The 12,469-nt window shown below is 36.3% G+C and overlaps 1 protein-coding gene and 1 long non-coding RNA gene across 5 annotated transcripts in view; both read left to right on the top strand.

The window, feature by feature from the left end:
- LOC309864645 (sterile alpha motif domain-containing protein 5) overlaps nucleotides 1-12,469 on the top strand; it is a 909,922-nt gene that overhangs the window by 413,283 nt on the left and 484,170 nt on the right. The gene's annotated exons all lie outside the window — the stretch shown is intronic.
- Nucleotides 1-12,469, top strand: part of LOC309864655 — a 394,132-nt gene that overhangs the window by 314,733 nt on the left and 66,930 nt on the right. The gene's annotated exons all lie outside the window — the stretch shown is intronic.

Here is a 12,469-nt window from a genome sequence, read left to right as displayed (position 1 = left end):
TCTTTCTTCATATAGTATTCCTCTTTTTAATACGCTTTTATCTTCACTGAGCATGCCAGCATTATTCAGTGTATCCTACAGCTGATGTCTATAGTACTAAGGCTCAAGATCTCAAGCTCATTCAAGGGCATTTTATTTGTCAATAATCTGTTTGTCTCCTTTTTAAAAATAATTACATATCTTTAAGTCTCCGTAGAACATGGAAGGCCACGTAAATCTTTGCTTTATCAAAGGTTATTTATTCAACTACAACTTTTTTTTTTTAAGATTTTATTTATTATTTGACAGATGGAGATCACAAGTAGGCAGAGAGAGGCAGGCAGAGAGAGAGAGGAGGAAGCAGGCTCCCTGCTGAGCAGGACCCTGGGATCATGACCTGAGCTGAAGGCAGAGGCTTTAACCCACTGAGCCACCCAGATGCTCCAGCTACAACTTCTTTAGCTTATTTCTCCCTCCATTCCTCCCTCCCTTCCTTCCTTCTTCTCTCCCTTCCTTCCTACATTCCTTCCACCCTCCCTTTCTTTCTTTAGCCATTTCAATAGCTTGGCAATCAGAAATCTTGTCAGCAAAAATAAGTGAAAATGAAAGTTGAAGATGAATGTTTGCAGGAACAAACTAAAAGGATTGTGATATGTCAGGGCTGACTGAAGAGGCCCTTTGAGAACATCCAGCCTGGTGCTGAGTTACAGATGAGCACAATAGTACCAGGTGTTAGGAAAGTCAAAGTATTTGTCCAAATTCACCTTATCTTTTGGCTCCAGATCAAGTTCTCTTACTGTAGTAAGAAGAGTTTTAAAGAAATTTGAAATCATGCATTTGAAAAAGCTTTGGGAATAATTTATGGTAAAATTCCAATTCTGCTTATTTTTGTTGGTGTTAAAATCAGCTAAAATGTATAGCATAAGTACATCTACTATGCCCAGTACCAGAACCTTCCTTCATTTAGCTAACATAATATGTCATAGGTAAACGTGCTATTTGAGATGGAAATATTTACATATTTTTACATATATAATGTCTAAAATTCCCCAGATATGGGTCATAATATATGCCATGTGTATTTACCTATGACACAAATATGTCTTTGATTTTAAGTGCCATACATCTTCTTAGTTGACATGCCAAAGAATGGAACTATTGTCATGATGAAGTTTGGATTTCCTACTGCAATGAATTCTTTTCATTTGCTAGAAAAGTTGGAATTATCTAAATTCTTATCATAGAAAAGCCTAAAATAAAACCTAATTTTATTTTTGTAGATAAATCATTTTGGACCTTTCACAGGGAAAAAAACAAAAAAACAAAAAAACACTTCACATCAGCTTGTGACAGTTAGTTAAGCTGTTAGGTTAAGCCAAAGAGATATCTCAGGATGGATCATAGTACATCTTTATATCAACATAACTTACACTGTACTGTGAAAGTATGCATGCGGTCAATTAGTGCTTCCTTTTCTATCCACTGAAGTATTTTTATTCAATACATAAAGTCATTGTCTTATACCCTTATGCTTTCAGTTTGAATTGTATTGAATTGCATTTGTCAAGTGAAGTATTCTGTACCTTTACAATTAAATTTAGAAAAGGAAGTTTAAAAGTGATCAAAGTCCATTTGTAGATATCAGATCGAAAACAACAATTTAATAATGAGACATTTGATACCATCTTCATTTCAGATATAGTCACCATTTGAGGGGTTAGCTATGGGTTTATCCATTTATGGAGAAAATTTTATGAAATTCCAGAATTTAATAGAACTCTTAATGGCAAATTCTGTAACTCTATATAACACTGACTGAACTGATAGGGACTGAAAAATATTGCAAACAGAATGTTACAACTCCAGAATGCCCAATTTTAGTAATGACATTTAATTCCCCTTGTTTGAAATTAACAAAGAGTAAGTTAGAGGTGACTTTATCTTGTTAAATTATAGGCCTTAAATTTAATTGCAATTCACCCGAGAGCACTTAACTGAAGTATTTACCTGCATTAATTTACACTATTCACACCTCAGCTATAATGGATTAAAAGTCCACATTTTTTATATAAAAACAATTAAGTCATCTCTAAACATTTTATTATGGGCAGATAATATTTCAAGGCAATTGTATATCTCATTTTGTTGCCTCAATAAACTGGAAAGCCTAATGTTTTTGTTTAATATAAAAATTAGGGTTTCAGAATCACCACAGTGATTGTTTCCTATGGAAGAATGTATTGCTTCATAGATTTTAAATTGCTCAAGGGTACAAAGAAATATTAAAAAATAATTCCATAGATCATAACAAAGCCAATGTTTTATATTGTTTTTTGCAAAATTCAAAATTAATTTGAGTAGCTAAGTCTATTAACATTAAAGAGTAAATCTATTTAAGTGAAAAATTATTTTCATATGTAAGCTTCTTTATGAAACAATTTTATGAAGAATATTAATGGAAATTTTTTTCTTACATATTGAATCATTTACCTTATTTGGTGTGTTTTCTTGGAAAGCAAATATATTTTCCTTATTATGTCCCTCCTAGGAGATATTAAAAAGTCATGTATAATATTTTTGTTTTACAATCAGTGATCTAGCATTTGTACAATTATTTCTCAGAATTTCATTCTGGATGCATCTATACCAGTGAAAAGATTCTCCTTGTCCTTTCGAGGACAAGATACTCTTTAAATAAGCTGACAGTACAAGTAACAAAGCACCACCCACTTCTACAGTTGAACGTATTTAATTTTGCAACCAATCACAACTCCTCCAATTCCTACAATCCAGTGTCATCCCTACCTAACAGCATTGTTGGTGGACGGGAATTTGTCTTTACCCACCCCGAGCCTCCTCTCCTTTCTTAACTATATTACAAGGAGAGTCAACTGCATTTAATGTTCGAAATGCAAAGCTATCAAGTTACCAAGTTATCTGCCATTGGTTTTGGCACCTAATCAGTTACTGAGTGCCACCATCGAGCAGTTTACAGATAATATTGTTATTCATGTTTTAATCCAGAAGGAAAATATGAGGGCACCTGGGTGGCTCAGTGGGTTAAAGCCTCTGCCTTCTGATCAGGTCATGATCTCAGGTCCTAGGATCAAGCCCTGCATCGGGCTCTCTGCACAGTGGGGAGCCTGCTTCCTCTTCTCTCTCTGCCTGTCTCTCTGCCTGCTTGTGATCTCTCTCAAATAAATAAGTAAAATCTTAAAAAAAAAAAAAAAGGAAAATATGTGCTTTTCCCCATCATTGAGAGGTAAGGAAGACTTCAACTAAAAATCCATGTAGACACACCTCACTTAAAATGGAAGGACTCATGGATGGTTGCTGTTGTATTTGAGAATGTACTGGTTTGATTTTAGAAATTCTTTTACAATGTAAAATTCAGAAGTATTACTCCTTTTTCTTCAGAATTTTAGAGAAGAGCTGAAGCCCACATGAATGGTAGGAGAAGACCTGTAGCTTGCCCTCCAGCTTCTCCCTTCTCTTTCCATCTACCACTCAATAGACTGGAGCATTCTTTGGCTGTCCTGAAATGGGAAAATGCCTGAGTCCTTTTATCGGACTCTCCAGCACAGCTTCTTTTTTTTTCTGTTACCCATAAGTGACTAGGGATGTCTGAGGCACTTTGCTTGTTCCAGATTGAAGGGAGATTTGACAATCCTTGAACTCCACACTGGTATCTTTGTGAGTTTCCAACAAAAACAAAGCAGACTTTTTCCCTAGAGTTTAAATTGGAAAGGTTTCTCCTGTCTGTGCCCTTCTGTGCACACTTCGTGTCTTTGTGGAAGAACTGAGGGAAGAGGGCCAAGTTTTTCTTTAATTCTTTCTGCTACAATACAAGCTCATTCACAAAGCATGCCCTACTCTTTCTTAGTTTCCAAGGGCAAAGCATGGGGACTTGTTCCAAATCAGGGGCCACATGATTGTGCTTTCAGGCATCGCTGCCACTCTGCTACTGTCCCAGGGAACAGCAGATTTAATCTAATTGAATTCTACTGCAGTGATTTATTTACATTTTGCTCAAGGAATATTCCCACTGCTAAAGTTTAGCGTTTGAAATGAACTATGAATAGTGCTGTGTATGATGAATACTGAGAAGGACACGAGGTCTTAGAACATGTAAGCATTGAATGTTCAATAATTGTTTCATAGAATTTAAGCATATTAAATATACTTAAAGTGTATAATGTGTATGTTATATATATGTAAAATATACTAAATTAAGTATATAAAATAAAATATACATTAAATATACTTAAAATACACTAAAAATAAAACAGATTTATACTGTTTGATGACTATAGTTCATCTAGCAATAAAAACAACTCTGTTGCCGGGACTTCACCCTGTGGGTAGCTGCCTGAGCACCGACAGAAGTCTCAGAAACAACCCAGGTGACATTCAAATCTGTGAGCCTTCTCTAGCCCCAGGACAAAAAAACAGAGCTTAATCTCTAATGAGCAGTCATGCCAAAACTATCCAGCATTCACATTAACTTACTTATTGAAGAGCTCGGTGCTAAGCCATGTCCTTTAGGGGAAAAGTCCATAATACACTAGATAAATAAACCATTTAATTAAGAATTAAATTAGAGTGGCTGCAGTTATGACTTATAAAGTTATAAAATCTATATGAAATGTAAAAGAATTCATCTAAATCCAATTAAGGTGTTGAATTATGTGAAGATGCCAATATTCAGCTGTTTTTTTTTGATATGCAAAAACAGAGATTTCATGCAGCTAATCTAATAATCAGCAGATGTACTGTCTAGTACCATCCAGTTGAATTTTCACTTAGTGTGGTAACCACTGTTTAAATCCTAAAGCGTAATGACTGTCAAACTATGATTTAATTAATAGTGATTATACATATTCTTTATATTTCTTTCTTCTTGGAGGAAAATATGGCATCAGAGCATTGTTGTCAATGTCAAGCTTGGTTATAATTATGTCCCAGTCTCAAATCCCTACATCTTAAGTCCTAGTCTAATATTACCAGAAGACAAAAACAGAGTGATAATTTGTAATTCTCTGCAGCCTTTGTAAAATAAAGTTCTGATAGATAGATTGATGGATGAATGAATGGATAGATAAATACAGGGCTAGTCTAGACTCTAGGAATAATCTAAGAGGAAATGAAATGCCTTCTGGATTTTATCTATTTTACAAATATCTCTTTGAATAAACCGCAACATAAAAATGTGACCCCAATATTTGAAACTGAAATAATTGCCTTTGTTGAAGGGTAAGAATGAAGTGTCCCTAATTATTAGCTCTCAGATTCCCTCTCAGTGCCTGAGGCAGAAGCAGCTCTGGTTTTGAGCAGGTAAAACTCCTGTTTTACTGTCGGAAAAATTTTAGTGATGTTGCAAAACATTTTACCAGTGAATCTGTCATTCAGGCTATAGTACTTGAAAGCAAAAGTGGTTTCAATATATCCATTTCTGTGATAAGGTATGCATGACAAAATAATAGCAGGGTCATGCAGCCACTTGAGATAATGAAATATGCTCATAAAGAGAAACTATGGGAATGATTTTTTAAATAATTGAAGAAATTGCCATTTTCTGGAAATAGTAGATATGTGTACAAATCGAATCACCTGACCATCTAATTCTTCATTATGGCTCCGTCCAATTTCTTGATAGAATTATACCTACATTACCACCAGCTGCCTTTTCTTGGTCTTAAGTATAATTCCATTTAGGGACTCTGTTATTACATCCAAACAGAATAAAAATCTAGTTCTGTAGTTCAAGAGTTTTCACAATTGGGTGCTCTTTGATTGTGCATTGTGCGAACCACTCATCTGACTAATCCCTGATTCATCTTTATCACCTAGTCTTATTTTAGTATCCTTGAAAAGCATCTGCCTGGAAGTGCCTGGAACAACAGTTCCAGTTGCATGAGCAGTGCATTACTAGGGCTGTAAGCAGAGAATGACATAACCGGGAAGCGTCTTTTACAATGAAGACAACTGATGAGAGCTCTTTCTGCTTTACCTTCTTCCCTTGTCTCACCTGCTTATAATGTTTAGGTGCACTCCTCAGGTATGAACTCTCTATAGGAATACCTATACCACCGCTATATTTCTGTTCCTATCCCAACACTGCAGGAATTCAGTAGATACAGCAAATAAAAAGCAAATGAATCAAAGAATGAATGTATTCAGACTCTCCATCAGATAAGTTTCCTAAGTATAGGCAATATATAATTAAGCGTCTTTATTATCTTTTCATGGTGAAACATAAAAGAAGTAAAATGTATTCCCAAATTTAAGGCACTTGAAATATTTTAGCTGCTTTTTGTTGTTTATTTGTTTCTTTTTTTTTTTTTTTTTTGGATTCCACCTATATGTGAAAGGAGGCAGGAGGTACAGACTTCCAGTTATGGAATGAATAAGTCACAGAAATAAAAGATACAACATAAAGAACATAGTCAGAAATGTTGTAATAGTGTTATATGGTGACAGACGGTAGCCACACTTGGGGTGTGCATAGCATAACCTTCAGAGCTGTTGAATCACTATCTTGTACACATGAAATGAATGCAACATCATGTGTCACTATACTCAAATTAGAAGAAAACATTAAAAAAGAAAGCATACCAGTTGGACCACTTACTCTCAGTGCTAACTGAATATACGAACTTATTGAATTCATTCATATGAATCAGACAACTCCCTAACATTTGCACAAGTCACTCCTCTACTCTCTATACAATCTGGCTAGTTGCTGATGAGTACCTAAGTGGACCTATTCAGCAGATCAAGAGCTAGTAAAAGAAGAATTCGGGCCAGTTTCAATTCACAAGAGGCCATCAAAGGGAAATGGACTGATTCTCATTTTAATATTCTGTAACAATAAAATTAAGATTTTCATACTAAAAAAAAAAAAATATATATATATATATATATATATATATATATATATATATATACATATATATGTTAGATGTCTTGATTTTTTCAATAAAGTTTTTGCCAGTGCATTTTTCTGCTCCACTTTTGCTTAGGTAAAACACCCAGATATCACAGACGTGTTACAGTTCTTCCAAGGAGTTAATAACTCCACTCTAAGAAAACACCATCAAAACGGGTTTAGAATGAGTAAAGTGCCTTAAAATGTTTGGGGGATGTTTACTTATAATTTGTTATTTTGGGGACTGTCAAGACAGCTTTTATGAATGGGAAATAATTGCTATTTACAGCCTTATTTGTCTTTGATGGAAGCTTGTGTGCTGCCAAGTTTTCCCAAGGTTTGAAAAGGAAAAAAGATTCACTTTCCCCCTTTTTTTAGAACAGTGGTTTGTTGAATCTGATATAAAGCAAAAAAAGATTTTCTTTCTGTTATATTAATAAGAAGAAAAGAATGGAAGACAGAACATAGACTGTGCTTATGTCAAGTAGAATGAAGCACCAATTACGCCATCATTAAGTTCTTTTGTATGACATAGGTTGCCAATGTGAACAACTCAATGCTGGAAGTAGAACTTTTAACCTAAATTATTTGGTATTTCCGTTGACAGTCTTTGTTATGGATTAAATCTCAGATTTAACAAAAAAGGAAAACATAGGTATTCAACAAAGACTTTGATCAGAAATTTGAGAAAATTGTTTCTATTCATATGGGTAGGTCTACTATGACCAATTGACAAATGTGACCTCTGAACTCCTCATTACTATCAACTTCCTCTTGCCACTGAACTTGGCTTCTTCCCCACATAGTTTGAAGATCTATCCACCCAAGGATAGCTTTAGTGGCATAGGTAACTCCCTTGCTCTGAGACAGTTAGCACACAAGAAGTTGCCTCTCTGCCCTACAAAAATTCAACTAAAAGCTCCAGGTAAAACCTTAATTAAAATGCTATGGAAACAAATGCATTGTGCAGCAGGCCTTGCTACTTGCCAAACTTTCTCTGCTGAACCACCAGAGACAGAGAATTCTGGAGGCAATGGGCTTTTTCTATGAGAAATACCCAGCTGCTAGCAGCACACTTTCTTGGCCATAGTGAGAAACTTGGGAGGGAATGCATATTTCCTGTATACGTATAGTTGCTGAACTATGACTGCCTCATGGATCAGGACTCTCTTGTAGAATTTCACATGAAATATGCTCCCAGGATGAAGGCCATGAGACAGAGTTGAAGTTTTAAATCTCCAGTCTGGGGTCTCATTTTGAGAAGTCAAGCTGGGCAATGTGCTTGGTTCATTGCCATGTCTAAAGTATATCCAGATTTCTGATCTTTTTTCTCTTCCTTTTGGCATTACACAAGCCTAACCAACCAACATAGAGGATTCTACATGTCACACTGTCATCTGGAAGTTTGAATAAAAAACCAACCCGCGGGCGCCTGGGTGGCTCAGTGGGTTAAGCCACTGCCTTCGGCTCAGGTCATGGTCTCGGGGTCCTGGGATCGAGTCCCGCATCGGGCTCTCTGCTCAGCAGGGGGCCTGCTTCCCTCTCTCTCTGTCTCTGCCAGCCTCTCTGCCTACTTGTGATCTCTGTCTGCCAAATAAATAAATAAAATCTTTAAAAAAAAAAAAAAAAAAAAAAAAAAAAAAACCAACCCGCACTTTTCTTCTGCTACTGTGGACATGTCATTTGTTGATTCACTGTCATTGGCCAGGCACCTAGTTTGTACTCCGTAAATACAGTTGAGTAAAAGAATGCACAATCACGATGTGGGTGCTACTGTTCCTTATAACTAATGAAGAAATCACAGCTTAAAGAAGTTAAGTAACAGACCTAAGGTCATGCAGCTCTTAAGTGACATAGATCAGATTTCCAGCCCAGGCAATATGACAACAGAGCCTGTCTTCTTAAGCAGTAGATGCTATCCTCTTTACAGAAGACCTTGATGTTTTCTGAGTTAAACCAATTGAGTTCTTTTTATTCAGGGGTGAATCTAGTTTTTGTGGGCTTGAAGCTTATACACTTTGGGAAATCCTCTTTAAGGGAAAAAAAAGAAAAAAAGGAAGTCATCCCTAACATGAAAGCTAAGGTTAACTTTTTGTGTATTTATTTGTTTATTTGTTTGCTTATTATGCTCTTGAGAGTTAAGGACATTGGATGTTTTATCCCCAAAGGGGATGCACAGAATTAATGTATTTTATATGTACATATATATATATGTATTTTATATGTACATATAATTTATTTCAAATGAACATGTGTATGTGTATGTATTGACACCCAGTATGTGTGTGTGTGTGTGTATACACACACACACATACTGAGTGTCAATTCCATTCACTTCCAATTTTCAATGAGTCCCAGAGTCTGAGTATGAGTCATCTGATTGTTTTAAAAAAATATTTGCTGAGGGGCACCTGGGTTTCTCAGTGAGTTGTGTGTCTGCCTTCAGCTCAGGTCATAATCCCAGTGTCCAAGAATGAGTCCTGCAGTGGGCTCCCTACTCAACAGGGAGCCTGCTCCTCCCTCTCCTACTCTCCCTCCTTGTGTTCCCTCTCTGTCTGTCAAATAAATAAATAAAATCTTAAAAAAAAAAAAAAAAAGGTTTGCTGAGAATCATTAAAACCACAACATCATGTGTAAACCAAGTATGTCAGGGTAATGTGTCAAGACATAGAGATGAAAAAGATGTTCAGACAGGGTCCCTGAAAGAAAATTTTAATGAAATTTTGAAACTTCATACAAATAAAGTGAAATCTTATACTCATATTTCATTTTAGTTCTTTAATTTAGTCTTTATTTTTTCAACCTAAGAAGTGAGTTTCCAGAGATGGATGAAAAAAAAACACATACAACCACATCTTTGTTACCTGAATTGTATTTTATTCTCAACAAATATGGCTTCATCATTACTAATTTAATGTTTTTAATCAAATGTTTGAGGGCTTTACAACCCTTGGTTTACTCCTAATTCTTTACACATGGAGCATTGTAACATTTGAAGATCTAAGAGTTCTAACTACATCTTTTTTTTTTTTTTTCCTGATGTGTTTTTGAGGAGATACAAACCAAGAGTTAATCTGGGAGCAGGACTATGAGAAAACTGAATGAAGATGATGTTCACAGTGGGCATCTTCCTTGAATTTACAATCAAAGACCCCTACAGTTGGAAGGAAGCTTTGGCATCTCTTGGCTTTAAAGAGATTTTAATGGTTTTAAAACAGATTTTTTAAAAAGATACTTATTCCACCCATTTTTATCCCAAAGACACACTATGCAGAGCCCTTACATCAAACAAACGAATGGGTAAAACCCCAAACAGCTTAACAACAAATAGAAGCAGAGCTGTTACAGTTAAGTCAGAGCTGGAGGTATGGAGTCCTCCTGATGCTACTGAGCAGCCTTCACCATCCTCCCCCACACATCACCGGAGGTACTTTTGTGGCCCCTCCTCCAATGCTGCAAAAAACAACGTGGAAACCTCTGATCTTGTTCATTGCCCTCTCTCTCCCATGGAAGAATCCAGCCACTGCTTGAATTGTAAGCGACAAGGACCCCAATGCTTCACAGGCATCCTTCCGTATTTGTGAACATACAGCGTATTAGAAAGGAATTCCACAAATCAGTGCACTTTGTCCCTGCAACTTCAATTCATTGGCTATTGTCTCTGTCTTGGGAACTCTAAATCTCTCTTCCGCACCACAGCACTTCAGTTTTGTAAAGATAGGTATAATGACTTCTTTTTCTCAGTCTAAGTGTTCCTACTTATTTGCATCTCTCCAGAAATGACGTGGTCTCCATTGCTTATATCTGGAATTGCTCCAGATCATTCTGGATGTACTCTTCCAGGGATGGACTAGCCAGAGATGAATATAGAGGGCCTGCCTTGTCCAATGCTCTCAAGGCTTGACTCTCACTAATGAAACTTAAGACTGTACTTTTTCGGCAGTGCAAGTTCACTGTTGGCACAAAGTAAGCTTGCAATCAACAGAAATGAGATCTTTGCCATATGAACTCAGGATTTTCTAGTTAGCTCAAACATCCAACAGTTTCTGTGTTGAAATGAATTTATAGAATATTTGGAGAATAGTTACCTACATACACCATATTGCTGTTATTGAGGATTATCCACAATTTGGAAACCTGGAGGACTAAAATAAATTGATGAGTAACATATTTTTTAATACAATAAAGATAAGAAAACTGAGGCTTGGAGACATTGATTGATGAGCAAATGTTTGCCCAGCCAATTAAACCTGTGTGACTGGATGCTGCAATTGGCCTGGAACAGTCACAGTTTATGCCAACTGTCCTAGTGACATAGTTAGTGAAACCTTTTTCCAGAAAAAAATAAATATCTAGGTTTGGAAAATTACTTATATTTTCAAAGATTTATTTGAGAGAAAGAGAGCACGAATAAGGGGAGGGGAAGCGAGGGAGGTAAGCAGACTCCCCACTGAATGGGGAGCCCGATATAAGGCTTGATCCCACAACTCTGAGGTCATGACCTGAGCTGAAGTCAAGCAGCAGACACTCAACTGACTGTGCCACGCAGGCACTCCTAGGTTTGGAAAATACTTTTAAATGATTGCCTTCAATAAGGGCTCTTTCTTCTAAATTGCACTGACTGTTTCTTACACTAACTCTGTCCCCCATTGTATCTGCATGTGATAGTGATATAGGACATTCAAGAACTGGGATTACACAGATTTTATTCATAGATTCTGGCATCAGAAAACAGTCCCAATCCAAACAAATGTGTCTTGGATGGCTTTCACTGCTGACATGTCTCAACAAAAACATCCCTCTATGTACAACCCTGAGTAGACAAAACACATCTAACCAATCAGATTATGAAAGGAGGGTCTAACAATATTTTTTATGGTCCTAGAAGATATTTTCAGTCACGGTAAAGTCAATGTTTAAGAAGCCAGATTTAGGGGCGCCTGGGTGGCTCAGTGGGTTAAACCTCTGCCTTTGGCTCAGGTCATGGTCCCAGGGTCCTAGGATCAAGCCCCACATCGGGCTCTCTGCTCCACAGGGAACCTGGTTCCTCCTCTCTCTGCCTGCCTCTCTGCCTATTACTTGTGATCTCTGTCTGTCAAATAAATAAATAAAATCTTAAAAAAAAAAAAAAAGAAGAAGAAAAAGAAGCCAGATTTAGATAACTCTAATTCTTCCCTTATGTGAAAATGGACAAGTTGAATGCTCTGCAAATTATGGGAAATTAGTTTAAAAGTAGGAAAATAGGGTTGTGCCAACTTCTCTCCATTCTCAACTGTAAGCAAAATATATAGGGTATTTTAGGAAGTATATTGAAGGCCATATTTAGGATTCATAAGCGATTATAATGTACATGTATGGGAAATGAGATAAAGTCTTACTCTCTCATTCATAAGTTCTTAGAGACACACACTTTAACTGCTAGAACATAGTTACTCGAAGCTGTTAAAATATGCAGCAGTCCATAAAACATTTCAAAGATTATTTTCTGTGTTTTGTGAAAAAGACTTTTGTGCTTTTATTGCTTCTCTTAGATGGCCATTGTGGTTTGAGCAAGAAATAATA

The sequence above is a fragment of the Mustela nivalis genome, assembly GCF_964662115.1.
Source record: "Mustela nivalis genome assembly, chromosome: 5".
NCBI lineage: Eukaryota > Metazoa > Chordata > Mammalia > Carnivora > Mustelidae > Mustela > Mustela nivalis.
This window is presented reverse-complemented; position numbering and strand designations above follow the sequence as displayed.